The 14,888-nt window shown below is 46.5% G+C and overlaps 1 protein-coding gene across 1 annotated transcript in view; it reads left to right on the forward strand.

Annotated features, from left to right (window-relative positions):
• Window positions 1-10,553: 10,553 nt before the first annotated feature.
• The window catches only part of LOC144167192 (neprilysin-1-like), a 51,206-nt gene continuing 46,871 nt past the window's right edge, over window positions 10,554-14,888 (forward strand). The window contains exon 1 of the mRNA XM_077696540.1: window positions 10,554-10,689. The gene's annotated coding sequence lies outside the window, so the exon portion shown is untranslated. The remainder of the gene's footprint in view (window positions 10,690-14,888) is intronic.

Genomic DNA, 14,888 nt, shown 5'->3' on the forward strand with positions numbered 1-14,888 from the left:
TGCATGTTTGTATGAGTTGCAATGTTTTTATAGCGTGTAGCGCCACGTATGCCACGCACGCGCACTTTTGGCATGTTGTAGCTTTACGAAGTCCTGATAAAATTTTAGCGTTTCGTCTTTTTTGCTGCTAAAGGAGCCAGCAGCCCAGTAATTATAAAAAAGGTCTGACGTCTGACAACAGCGTAAATAGTTATATACAGCCTTGTTTATTTCTGTAAATTTCGGTTTCGACGAAACGAACACCGGGGAGGCCGCCGTGAGAGGGCGGCTATGTGGACGTGACTGTTCTCGGCGCACCCCGGCCAATTCAGAACGCGCTCGCAGTAGCGTGCGAATGCGTCCAAAGGGACTGTGGTCGCACGTGCCCGGGCAGCCACATGTGAGTCCGAAAGCTGTGACGTAGTGCACATGGCGGTAGGCAGGTAAAGCTTGCCTTCAAATCTTGTCTAAACACGAGTGCCGCCATGATGCGATGCTGTTGTTGCCAGCCAGTATTTGAACATAAAGTTACTATTTAAAGAAAATCACGCCCAAAGTTAACGCCATATAGTAAAATAAAGCAACTTTTATGGCAATCACTGAGTATATGTCACGTAGTCGTAGACGACGCAGCTCTCTTGAAGATGAAACCGGGGTTATTGGAGCGAACTTGTGCTAAGCTAACAGCTAAAAGAACGCACAGGCGGCGAAGCAGCAGTCAACAAAGTGACGTGCGTAGGAGAGTCTCGGCGAATCGAGTACCGCGGCACCCGTTATGCCGGCGTTTATCTTTCGGAGCGACTGTTTCTCGAACCGTCGAATTACATCGAGAACACTGTAGATCACAGGAAACTATTCTAGGCCGATGACGTTAGTTTTAAACACTCTTCGTATCAAAGGCGATAACCCATGCGGCATAAAAATAAAGAATGGAAGAGGCACTTCAGTTGGCCTTTAGATAACGCGGATAACGCAGCCCGGCTGAGCCGTGCGGCAAAAACCTTAATGCAGAAGCTCAAATGTCAATGCGTCAGTCAAATGTCAAAGCGTTGCAAAATCTATGCTTTTTGTAAGTTTTTCCAACGCATTGTTGTTTGATGAACACAAATAAAAGACATATAAAGCGAAACGAGGCACCAAATTCAGTTCCGGTAGTTTGTCAGGAGCGTCAGTAATGTGGGAGTTATTTACAAAGGTTTACTCTACCACACCTTGGTGTCTACTGTGTCACTTCGTTGCTCGAGGAAACCTGCTTATCTATCCCCGTGCTGCTGCCCGTACACTGCCGATCTGCCCAAGATAAGAAAAAAGCTGCCACCGTCACCCATCTCCAAGGATGCCATTCACTACGTGCCCGCAGCGGATGCTAACGATTTTATTCATAACAACAGCAAAAAAAACTTTCTGAGCCAGTTGTTTCATGCTTATTCTTGCCCTGTATGTGGTGTGCGTGTCTACTTTGTCTTCGTCTGCTTAGCGTCCCTTTTATTCTTTCCAATAATGATTTTAATTATCTCTCAGCCGGTTATGTCACGTTACGTCAGATATTGTTGGAAAGATCGGCTTCCATGTTACGTGACACATTGTTTGACAGACGGACGCCCTTTCATTATATCTGATCCGTAAATAAAAACAAACAGATTTCCGCAACATTTTGCGATGACTAGCATATAAGTGGGTTCCTGCTTGCGCGTGCTGCTATACTTTCACTGAACGCTGTTTTGTTGGTGTGAGAGATGGAAGAAGCGCCACCTAATACCAATAAAAAATAATTTTGTTTGAGTGATAAGATGGTTTTGGAGAGGAAGACAAGGCGTAGCGGAAAGGAACTTCCGTACTTAGGTGCCTAAAAATCCCGCACCAGTTTGTGCGAGATTTCGATTGATGCATGTTGCTTTGATCAGCACGCAATCCGAATATTTCAGATACAGTTCATGCTTCGCATGACACATTTCCGAAACTCGATGGGTCAGCGAAGTTACATTTCTTTACGTCTACTTGTACTTCCACTCATCTATTGCTCACGGTTATACATGCACAGAGTAGGAGGTGGAGGAAACTTTGCTCAAGCGAGTCTTAGGTGATGATATCTGGGCACCCGCCTTGGCGAGTTAACGGTTAAAAAATATCCTGTGCTTCCCTGCTGGGCTTCGCTAATAACGAAAACGGCCGCCACGTTTGCGACCGGTTATCAGGACCAACCCCCTCAAAGGTGGTTGTGCCTTAAATGCCTGTGGTTTTTGCTGGAGATTTCAGCCTGTCTATAGAAACCGCCTTGGAAGCATCTTGAGCTAACGTGCATACTCGCGTTCTTGGGTCGAGAGGATGCCTTCGTGCATTTGGTGAAAGGGGAAGTAACCCAAAAGTATAAGCCTCCCTTCACCTAAAAATAGATTTGACTGAACCCATAAATTATTTATAGCGCTTTATTTATAGCGCTATAGTGGTTAATTTTGAAACTGCTGCCAAACACATAACTATAGCACGTGAATCAAATTGCTTAGTATAGGACTATCATCATTCCCTAGTGTTGAGTATTCAGAGTTATTCTGTTACATGTGGCTGTCGCTAAGGTTGTCGAAAATAAATACACTGTGAATTTCGTAAGTTGTTACACTTACATATGCACTTATCGGTTCAGCCTGGACCACCTGGAGATGCTCTTCAGCCGTATTTACCATATACATGGAAAGAATAATAAATCATGCGCCTGGCAGTTCGATTACGAAGCACAGGCTTTTTATGCCAACGTCAAACTGGTGGCCACAAAAATGCCATGCCTGACCTTGTCGAATTTCCAGGCTTCCATTCCAGGGTGCTTACAGCAACAAGGATGATGACGAAGTGGCACTACCACAGCTGGGTGTCAGTAATGCTGTTGCTGATTACTAAAATTTCGGTTAATGCTCATTGAGCCTGAGTAAGGTGCCAGTCTTATTTCCATGAGAAATAATGCGGGACATTAAAATGTCGTCAATGAGCCACAGTGTATCACGTACTTCAAAACACAGAACATATTTCGTGTTTCAATTCAGACGACGAAAAAAATACAAATTTGACAATGACAGCCTTGCGTCTCATCCTTCCACCAGTTTTGGTTCATACATGAGAAGTTATTTGTGCAAGCTGAACCCAACGAAACTCTGTACATATGCATCACTAGATAACTTTTCATACGTACAGCACATATAGTACATTGCTATTCGGCTGCGAGAACAGACAAAAAGACACGCAGAAAAGGCAAGTGGCACATATATATCTACGAGCACCTCCAATCAAACTTTATTTCACCTCTAGGAATCCTACCACACTGTTAGGGAAGTTTGTGATGCTAACAGCGAGGCTAGGATGACCTAGCATGCGAGTTCACAGAAAGGAAGAAACCGTAGAAAAAGGGTAGGGAGGTTAACCAAGGAAAGAAGAAGTGTACGGGGGGCTGCGCTGCACATGGAAATCGGAATAAGGGATCACGAAAAAAAAGGACTGGTATGAAAACAGAAGATGATTATTGGGGTGAAAATAACAAGCAGGGTGGAGAAATGGCAAGGATGAATGAAACACCACGGACAAAAAAAAAAAAAAAAAAGAAAGGCATAAAATGTGCAGCCACAACAATAAAGTTTGTTAACAGAGTATGCTGCACCTTAGTAGTGCCCTAACAACACTTGTGCGTGTTTTTCTCTCTGATGCTTTTTCAATGTGCTGCTTCAAGAGAAGATTTGATTGAATGCTTCGGTTGCACTTCGTTTGCAACAACTCAAATATGACTGATTTGCTGAGTCCATGATGTAAATAGTGTACATAATTTTTAAATCTTTTTCTAAGGTGGAGTGGCGCTTTTGTGGCAAGCATTTGCGCCTAACCGGCTCGTAGAACTGCACTTGTTTTGTTCATTTTCTGCTCATTTATTTTGCCTCCATTTGTGTTAGTTTATTTTACCTGCTCTCCTACAGCGCCTAAGGTTTTTTTTATCTTCAAAAACGTTTTTTTTTGTCTTTTAGCCCTCTCTTTTAATCGGATTTAAACCTCCCATAGCTTTGCTGGGGAAAGGTAGTCCCCGACATTATTTTTATCTTTCTTTATTCTGGGAGAGGAGGACATAGAATTTTAAACAGAACATCTTTATTCTGGGAGAGGAGGACATAGAATTTTAAACAGAACAGAGCCCTGCAGTGATGCTAATGAACACTGGCACTACTTTCTTTTTTGTTTGGAAGTTCTGTAAGGTATAGCACACCCTCCCAAAATTTTAATAACATAGCAGGAGCGACGAACGAAGGGCATGTCAGCGCCTTATCACGGGGTTCAGCAGCGAAATAGGGGAGAGTTCACGCATGCGCCTAGGGCTATCTGCGGCATGAGTGTCGTCTGCTACGCGGTTTTCTTGAGGTTGGTGCACCCCCTCCCACTGCATCTGAATGACTTTGTGCCCCACGCAGCCTAGCTAATTTTGGCGGTAGCGAAACGGCCTTGTGAACACCGGGATAAGGCGCTGGCATGACCATCGGTTGTCGCTCCCGTATTTATATATATACAAAAATTTGGGAGGCTGTACCTCCAACTCAGAATATCACTGCGAGTTCCGTATAATGACCTTCTAGTTTCTTGTTTGCTATCGGTGAGATCAAATCCCAATCTTACCTAGGAAGAAAAAAACATTTCTTGAGTAAGTTTCTTGATGCACGTAACATAGTAATGCTAGGCTTAGGTATATAATGATTACTGAATCTAAGCAAATTCAGGGTCCTCTACCTAAAAGAATTTCAATTGGAGACAAAAATGGGACACACCTGCTGCAGGGACCTCGTAGGCAGGCATTGTATTTGATTGATTGATTGTAGGGTTTAACGCGCCGACGCAACGCAGGCGATGAGGCGCGCCGTAGTGGAGGGCTCCGGATTAATTTTGACCACCTGGGGATCTTTAACGTGCGCCGAAATCTCGTACACACGGGCGTTTTTGCTTTTCGCCTCCATCAGAAAAGCGGCCGCCGCGGCCGGCAATCGAACCCGCGACCTCGTGCTCAGCAGCGCAACGCCTTAGCCACTGAGCCACCGCGGCGGGTAGGCATTTTATTTCCTGAAAAAGCCTGTGTGTTTAGCATAAAGTGCAGTACCATTTACGATTTACATTTACATGCAGTTCTTGGGAGCATTGTCTAGTTCGAACCTCTATTCACGAGAAAAGAAAGCAGATTAAAACAGCACCTCAACGAAGCGTGAAGACATTTTCAGCTCACGCAACAGGTGCGGGAGGAAGAGTGTGAACGCGTTAGAATTGCGCGGTAGAGACAGGAAACAAAGAGACTACACAGGACTAGCACAACACATAAACTGAATTATTTTACCCCACACAAAAGAAGATATACAGAAACAGCTCTTTCACGAACACGTGCGAAGGTATCAGAAAACATTGAGAAAAAAATAGCCTGGGGGAAGTGATTCGTTTTTGAAGAAGGAAAGAAATGGACTGGGGGTATTATTGATCTCGCATTGGAGCTCACCTGCATTCAACCCATTCCGGACGGGCGGGACAACAGGATGGATATAGAGAAGAGTAGTAATCAACAAAATGAGGGAAGTAGTAGAAAAGAGTAGTTCAGTTATGGTCGAATCAGTCGCACGGAACACACCTTGAGCTCGGCTGGGTGGCGTTATGCTGCAACCGGGAGACAACAAGCCCGGACGGGAACGGTGAAGCGTAGAGGCGAGATTGCTGTGACGAGGAGCGAAGTCTGCGGCGGTTTGAACCTATTCGGGGTTCGCTGAAATGGGGTGCGCCTTCACCCACAGACGGGTACTGAGGAGCGGGAACTGGCACTCGACGGCCCACATTAGCAGTGCGAAAGCCGGGTGACATCCAAATTCAGGGCAGCTATCCGCGCGGAGAACGGCTCACCGAAGTGAAGTCCCTCCGAAGCGGAGGAGCGAAAAAACACCTCCGCTCAGCTCTGAACCGACGACCGAACCGCCTAATGCATCCGCAAAAGCTACCTCTGAGCGTAGGAAGTACGCGCTACTCTGCGCTCTACTATTCTAAGTTGCGCAGAATTCCACACTGCATAATACTGGTTAATAACATGGCACAAAAGCTATCAACCTACTCATGAAAAACTTCATACAGCATTCTTACACGTGATAGTTGTCCCTCTGCATTTGCGCAAACACTGCAGCGGAGGCTGCCAGGATAAAATTTGTAGGTGGCGAAGTGAATACTCATTACTGCTGCCAATTTCAGTATATACAAACACAGAAGGCAACGCTGTAAGGGTGTGATAGTGGTTACACGCTGGTTCAACATGATTCAGTACACAGGCTGGCAGGTCAGCTTTTACTTTTTTAACATTGCATGGCGGAGCAGCCCCGCGCCAACAGCAGCCAGCGCCTTGGCTGTGTCACAGGATGCCTCACATTGCAAGTTTTCTGGTAGGCGCAAGGCAAGGCACTTCATGCGCCTTGCTATATTCCAATGAGGAGATGGTATCCGTGCTGAGCTTTCTCGTGCGTGCAAAGGTTGAAACTGATTTATAATATGTCATACTGAACGGTTACTGTTAGAGCTTCCATGTAGGTATCTCCATATAGAAAGGAAGCTGATTACGTAGTCATTGCAGCTTTGAAATTATTGGTCAGTAGTCGTTTGAATTACATTGCAATTTAAATAAAATTGACTTGAATTGAATTTAGCCTAGTTGAATTGGGATGCGGGTAAAATCGAATAACACAGGCGGAAGTTTTCTCCTCTTTCAAGCTTGTGAAAACGCTTGTTCCAGGCTTCTATGACGAGTGCCTCATATTGCGTCTTCGTGCGAGTTCGCATTCTCAACTGCGCGTGTTATTTCGCTGTTACCTGCGCCACGACAGCACAGGAGAAGAGTCTGACACCATAGCATCGCATGGCTATTTCGTTGCCTATCTTGAGCGCCATGTAAACTGGCCTATGTTTGCATTTCCAGGTTCAAGGGGCGTTGACTGGTGCGACGACCCCCATTGACACAATATTCAACATAAGCGCCTTCGTTGCCTCCGAGTGGACCAAACGGAAGAAGTACATAGTACCCGACCAAAGGTACACAATGCTCGAATGACATTCGCATGAATCTCTGGATAAATTCGCATCCCTAATGAGTGCCGGAGGCTACCTACTCGACATTAGGGGTTATAATTGTTTCTTGTTTGTTTGTTAATTTCTTGTTTGTTTGCACTTGTTTTCGGTTCTTGCTTTTTCTAGGTGAACTGGCTTATATTGTTTTCGATACCTACACAGTCAATTGATATGTGGCCACAAGAAAACAACAATTGAGAATAGTAATGGTTACTGCAATATAGAAGATATTTTCACAGCCAAGCTGTCGATCGGATTGTTTGTGTATAGTGTAGGCAGTAAAAATACAAAGAAAATGCCGGGCCCTCGTGCACGCATCCCTCGAGCGCACGTTCCTCAAGCTAAGCACCCCCACATAGGAAAAATGGCCAATATTGGCCCTGGAATTCGTCGCGTGATTTGAGACCGTGTTCGTCAAGCCACGCATACCCACTAAGGAAGGTTGGGTTGGCGAACATTGGCCACAAAAACCTCCAGCGTTCTCCGTAACGTGGGAACCTTGCTCGGAAAGGGAAAGACACGTCATAACGTTCGCTTCTCGTTCGTTCGTCCTTGTATCGCTGTGCGCATGCGTTCTGTACCGCAGAAGATCCGTGACTTGAATGTCGAAGCTTCTGTAGGGGATCATTGACAACACATGGCCGGGCCGCGGATAGTTCGAACTACCGAGGAAGAGGCCGTACTTCGAGAGGCTCGGCGTGCAAAGCATCTGCTAGAGAAGATAAATTGCTGTAGCAGGCGCACGAAAACCTCAAAGAAAATGGCGAGCTCACTCTTGGCTTTGTCAACTTAAGCTCATTAAAATGCCACGCCGCCGACGTCAACGGCGACCCCACAACGGTGGAAAAACTTTATTTGTGTCTGCCAGTGATCCCCTACAACAGCTTCCCTATTCACGTCATGCGCGTGAGTGCGAGTGTGTCTGAATTTTTTTTCTGTTCATGCTAGAGAGAAACTGAAAAAAAAACAAAACCACAAAGCAACCTCAGAAAAACATGATTAATTCAAAGTGTTCGTTTTCCGCTCTTTATCCTGTCTTTAATAGGCGGGATAAAGCCGGGACACGTACGTTTTAATAGTTAGGGAAACAATGCGTTGAATTTAAGTCAGAGTTCTTTAAAGAAATTGAATAACCCTAGCAAAAAAAGTTTGCTTCTACTGCGTCTCGAGACAAGGCTGTCAAACTCCGAAGCAGTAACTTTGTCTGTAGACGCTGAGCACCGAACTTCACTGAGTACTTCCTCAAAACATTGTTGAAACCGAAAGTGTTGTTCGCGCTATGTATAGGCTAGAAATTTTAGACGTGCCTGTTTCGGAACGGGATGCCGCTTTTGTAAATGACTTGTCAGGTTCGTTGTTGCTAAACGCGCTTATTTCCCCCTTTTATGGCATATAAGGCTGCTGTGGAAACAAAATAAAAATGGAATAAAAAGCGTGAAGAAACAAACAAATTTTAAAAAGTGAGTTCTGTATCTTTATCACTGGCTTCTGTCGTGTGAGGCTGCACTACAGCGAAACTAATTACTGATACATATGTGCTGAGTATAACAGTTACGAGCTACTAGACTCTACAGTGGTTCATGAACTGATATAAAAATTAACAGCAACAAAGTGCTACCTAACTACAGAAACTAAAAAACCATAAGCTATACTGCGTGAATACTTGGGTAAAATGATCTGTTGGGCTAGTTGGTGCGTTATGAATTAGGAAAATTGCGCTAACTTGAAATACAGAGAAAGGAAGATGAACAATGCGCATTGTTCGTCTTCCTTCTTCTGAATGTCCAGTTAGCACAATTTTCAATTTATACTACTAGGCCTGATAACGACCACACGACACAGATGCGACGGATAATTCTGAACGAAGATATGACCTCCTCCACAGGTAAGAAACTCAGTAGGGCGAGTAAATGGAACAGCGTAGCAATGGAGTACGCTTTGCTGCCAATTGGCACGGGGTTTGTGTCCGAATATTTTGATAAAACAAAAGTTACAGCTTTTTCTGATACCATGCTTCTCCCTAGTATATCTTGTATTAACAGAAGGGTTAATTGCGTAGCGTGTACAAGTTTTCTGTAAAGAGACTACTTAGGACAAATTAATAAAGCTGGGGGTAATTAGCGAGTCTGTTTGCAGCCAATTCTAATAATCGTTTTGGGGAAAATCTTGACATAACAAAAGTTACGGTGTTTTCTACTGAGTTCTTTGTTAGCTTTCCCTCAACGCGTTTCTGCTAGCGCACAGCGAAAATTTGCCGAACTCTCGGGAAATGATGGTTTTTAAAAATGCTAGACAACGTACTAACCAATCATCAAAGCATTCTTTCCGCCTGACACTCTCCGAACTGGTGTAAAAACGAAGTGTCAGGTTGAAAAAGTTTGAGGACTGATTTTTTTTTCTGTTTTATGCAGGCATCACTCGAACCTGTTTGATACCGACTGTCACTTCAAAGCGGATCTTGACGCAGTCGGTGAGTACGCGTCGTGCACATAGCATTTGTGCTTATGCCAGATATCTTAAGAATAACTGCCCTAAGGCACGGAGCAAGAATGATTGAGCAGGCGCAACAGGGCTTGCTCCGGCGGCGCGATAAAGTCACGGTGGCGGGCACGCCACAGAAGCACCCTCGGTCGCCAGGCGCCAAAGCGAAAACTCTCGCCAGTTCGAGGTCAGTCAGTGCATAGCTGGCTCCCATCCTGGACAGACGACGGCGACGATTTCCTCGCGTGACTCTACTTTCATTGCAGTACGTTTGTGGCGGAAGAAATCTTCGCGTTTCAAACATCGTTATCGTAAGACGAAGGGGCTCTGATTTTAAGTGCGAATGCACTTTATAAGCGACCCCAAACCATCCACCGCCGGCGGCGGCGGCGGCGTCGGCGGCCGCAGTGCTCCTCTATATTTAAAAAAGAAACAGCATCCGGCGCCAGGTTTCGATCTGAGGACTTTGCGGCCGCAGCGCGACGCTCTACCGACCAAGCCACGGACGCGACGCTGATATCAGTGTTAGTGACGCGCCTTATATCTTTAACGCATTCAAACTACGTCGTCAGCGGCGTGCGTTGGCGACTCAGCGGCGTTATAGCGGCTTGATAACTGCGTGGTGTACACGTGATACTACAAACCCGATGGAAGAGATGGAAGAGAAGGCGGCGAGGCGGTGGGCTGCGGGGGCCGAGCGCAAGCGCCGCAAGCGGGCCGACAACCGTGCATTCGCACTTTCACATTCTCCCCCTCGGGGAAATGCGGGGGAATTTTTTTAAAGCAACGCTTTCCACATCTACCAGCCAACGATTCCTACGTGGCGTGCGGGAGAAGAAACTCCGAACGCAGATTGGGAGGGGGGTTTTCACTCCCGAAGCACAGTGCAGAAGGCGCGGCGATAAGGCTCTATTACACAGCGTTTTCCCGCGCGGAGCTGCTTGCTCGCATCGGCGGCGTGTTGGAGGGAGGGCGTCGTTGTCTGCTTGAGCGACAGTTGTTTTTGGCGTGTTCTGGCGTGCTTCGCGTTCATTGCGCGCTTCGTTCGCACTGCTTGATTGACGTGTTCGACAGCCCCTCCTGGGTAACTCGGACCCGACGGCATCAAGTGGTCGTACGGCGAAGGTGGGTTAAGAATTGGTTTGCAGGGTGGGAAAACAAAATGTAGAGACCGCATACAGGCATCTAGCCGCTAGAGAAACGCTACATTTTGCGCACTGCTCGCCACGAATGGGACACCGTTTTCTAAATTGGTGAACACCAATTAGGGGTTGTTTTAACAAGTATTACAAAAGGAGGCGAAAGGAGCAACTGGATCAGATAAATACTGATTATAAAAGTTCCCTCAGCTTTGTCGCAATCATCAAACTATAAAGTAACTCGTTCAAATCGGTATAAATGGGAATCACTAAACTCGCATGCCAAATCGTTTAGGAGCCTGCGCTTGTGTCGCGCGGTGGAGTAGCCCCTAGCTAGCACATCAGGATGCCTACGTTGCGCTGTCTCCCCGTTCGAAAGACGCTTTTCACCATTTCGTGCCGACGCATGGCAGGGCGATGGCGGCGGCGGAGGCCGCCGCTTTAGCCCGGCCGTGGCCGACACCCCTTCCTTTCACGAAACCGCCCCCGCGAATTCCAGGCAACGGCTGGCAGAATCTCTGGCTTCGCTTCTTGTAGAGCCGCGTGTTTTAATTTAAGTGACGTCGCATGGGCAATTGTAGCTTTCGTTTAAAGTTTGCTTGCCGGCCACCTTCACAGCGTGGATTGTAGCCATTTTTTAGAACGCGAAACCTACAACAAAAGAAACGTGTTTGAGAATCTAGATATAATTACATCCACTGAATGATGCTTCTTATCCTGTTGCCTATTAGTTCATAGTTAGGCTCTCCTAACATCGCCTGCCTGCCTGTGCAACAGGAAAAGCGCGCGCAAATGTGAGAACCCTGCGAGAGGCGAGAGCGGCACGTGTTAGCCACGCGTGGCGGGAAGGCGGCATCACAGAACAGGGAGGATTTTAGAGAAGCAAAGGTCCAGCTTTGCCTGTAGTGCCAGAAAAAGCGTAGTGGCGGCGTCGTGAACTACCGAGTACGCCCGCTTGATGGCGCTGTAAACACGGCTTCGTAAACATGGCGGATGCTTTTTGCACAGGCCGCTTGAGCTCCTTAATAACATGGCTGCCCTCGCACGGCGGCCGCCGGCTCGCTGCTCCACAGCCGGACTCGACTATCCTCCTCCCGCGCGCGAAAGGAGCGTCGAGTCCGGCCGTGGCTGCTCCTGCTCGTTCCTGGCTGGCACGCTGGCCGCGTGTTTACTTGAGCCGCGCTAGTGAAGTGATGTTACGCCAGGTGACCAGATGGCCTCGAATGGCATAGACCACAGTGAGCAGCAAGTGAGAACAAATCGTTTATTGACATCCGCAAGTTTACAGAGGCCAGGACATCATTTCATTTCAATCGCTGCAATGGTACGTCGCTTTCGTGACATTTTTTTTTCCATAACAACTTGTTCACTTGCGCTAAGATTTCGGACGAAGGGCACAAATGAGATATTGACGGCGACAACGGTTTCGTTTGCACCGTCTTTCTAGCGGAGTGCATGACACTCACCTTCTGTTGGAAGAATCAAATATTCTGGCCTCGACAGCTGTCTTCCGATGCCGAATTTCCCACATTTGTCACTCCACAAGCACTCAATTCCCGTGTTTTGCCAGTCCTCTCAACAACCGATGGACGCAAAAGCACATAACAGCAATAACAGTCACGAAAACAGTGCTCCGCGCACATAGAAACGGTGGGCCGTTGCACCCGTTTCAATTTGAATTGGCGGCTTTGTGGTTGCGAATTTAGAAACGAGGTGGTGCACCAGTCGGCTGTTCGTAAAAAGTTGCGTACATTTTTGCTCAGCGGATGTTTGATGCGGAACTTGTTAATAATATTTGTGAACAACACATTGTAAGCGAACTGTGTTGGCTCTTTGAGTCACGGAATGAATGTTTTGTATTCTATACCAAAAGTAACTTTTCGCTTGCGCCGTCTGGTGGACTTGATGGTCGAAAACTGCGCTGTAGGTTGTTCACGTGGGGCGTCGATTTTTACGCCGCCTATAGAGAAACCAGGGAACGTCCAAGCTTGAGAGGCCTGGCGGCATCGGCAGACGTCGTCCGCTCCGGGATTCTTTCTATTTCTTCGTGTCACGTGCGGAACGCCTTGTAACCAGGGCAGTATTTAGTAATATCTACTGCTAAAAAGTTTAGCACTTCAATTCATTTATATTACAAAAATAAATCTGGCAATTTTCACAATATATTCGATGATATAACGGTTTTTAAGCGTCGCTTACGTATAAGAACGTGTAAACTATGGCAACGCGCTTGACGCGCCATCTGTTGTTCTGCTCTGCAAGCTACATTCTTCCTCGCCAGACAGTGACATTAAGGCGCTATTCGCCCGCGCTGACACAGCCCAGCGGATTCCCCTCCTGAAATATTTCTTTCTCCGTGCCCTAAAGGCATCGCGTACTCTGCATACCTCTCTCCTGCTATTACGCCTCAAGTGTGTTGCAGGAGATAGGTACGCCTGCATAGTGTATGTAACAAAGTTGCCGGTACGGCTGAGTGGCAACGGCGTCTTGCTGCTGCGTGGAAAAAGTCTCGATAGGCTCCGGCTTGTACGGCTATTTTAAAAGCGAAACATTGCATAGTCGGACGGATGGCGTCCAGTCAAGAACTAGCGCTATTTCCCAAACACCCGTTTGGCAACCTGAAAACTCTAATAAGGTATCTGCACACACAGTGTGTGTGTGTAACAGGGCTTCCATTTATGTCAGAACGGTTACTTTAAAATCGCGAGCAAGGAACGATTCTAGATAAGACGACACGCATCGATAATGAAGGAGTACAATAGTATACTTTTTCTCGCAAACAGCGTATCGGTATGCATTTGAATTGTTCCTAGCTGCGTTTACTTAGTGCGGCAAAATCATATCATGGGTTCGTCCTTGGTTCGTCCTTGGTTTCGGGCTTCAGTCTTTGAAAAGTCGACGATCGAGTGGATGCACTTTCAGCGAAGGTTGGGCGTAATTCTAGCGAAGGTTCTGACCTAATTTTGGCACAGTTTTGATGCGGGAGAGTTTTCGTGTTTCTGTCAAGTTTCTTTAGGCAAAAGTAGTCAAGTTCTGTTGGAGGCGCGCGCGAGAGAAAAAAAACTTTATTACGGATTCGATGCTTCAACTACGAGTGGTGACCAGCGCTTGGAGGGCTCGAAACGCGTACGCTGGCGCGTTGAGATTCCCGGCCGAGCTAAGAACCTCTGGGTGGGCTATATTATTCTGTGCGCTGGTAAATTTCTGTGGCGTGCCATAAAGTACGGGCGTACAGTTGCAGAATGTTGAACATAAATACTTTTTTTGATGTTCGAAATGGTGGAGCACTTGGGCATGCCCGAATACGAAGCTACAAAAAGTATTTGCCGACAGTTAGGACGTGCTTTACTAAATTTTCTGGCGTACACAGTTACTTTTAAAGAAAAAAACTCTGTTTCAGGGCGATATCCTCAACCTATTATAGGTCTGAGACTCTCGAACAAAATAATAAAAAACACAACTAAAACCGTGAAAGTGCAGCAACCACGTGAGCCCGTGCTTGTGCAAAAAACTCTAATTAGCACAAATAGAAGTAGTTGCTTAAGATAATTAGAACCGTAAAAAAATAAGAAAATTAAATAATTATATATTTGAACAGACTACATCGGAAATATATACCTGATACACCGCCCTTATTAACACATGCAAGGTAACGATTCCCGCACAGACGAACAACAAAGCAATGCAAAGTAATCAAAACGTACCAACTGCGCAGCTCCGCGCATTTGCACAAAAAGGCAAACTCGGCGAAGTTAACCACGTTAATGTCCTTACGAATTTCCCTCCTCCAGCACCAACGTTACTCTAAAAGCAGGCGGCATGTGCGGAACATCCGTGTAGAAGAAGACACGTGCAAAAGCCCATACTAAGTGGAATGAGCCTGGTTAGAACTGCATCACGTGGGTAGTCTACCGCTTAGGGCGCAGTGATTCATTTCTCTGATGTGGGGAAATGGACCGGCTTTGAACATTCTATTTACCCGAATGTGACAGGCATAAAGAGGGTTTCGGCATAGTGGGTATCGTCCGGTAATGCACGGCGGTGGGTAGTGGGCACGACTGGGCAGGTGCACATTTCTTCCGGTAGGGTGTATTAGTGCGGCGGGCGGGCCTTCGCCATGCCCGTGCTATGCTATGATATGAGGTTTTTGGGTGGGGATAGATGGGTGAATAGGGCCCGAAACAG

Source organism: Haemaphysalis longicornis, unplaced genomic scaffold (genome assembly GCF_048455015.1).
Source record: "Haemaphysalis longicornis isolate Haplotype H1 unplaced genomic scaffold, Haemaphysalis longicornis Haplotype H1 scaffold_2, whole genome shotgun sequence".
Classification (NCBI taxonomy): Eukaryota; Metazoa; Arthropoda; class Arachnida; order Ixodida; family Ixodidae; genus Haemaphysalis; species Haemaphysalis longicornis.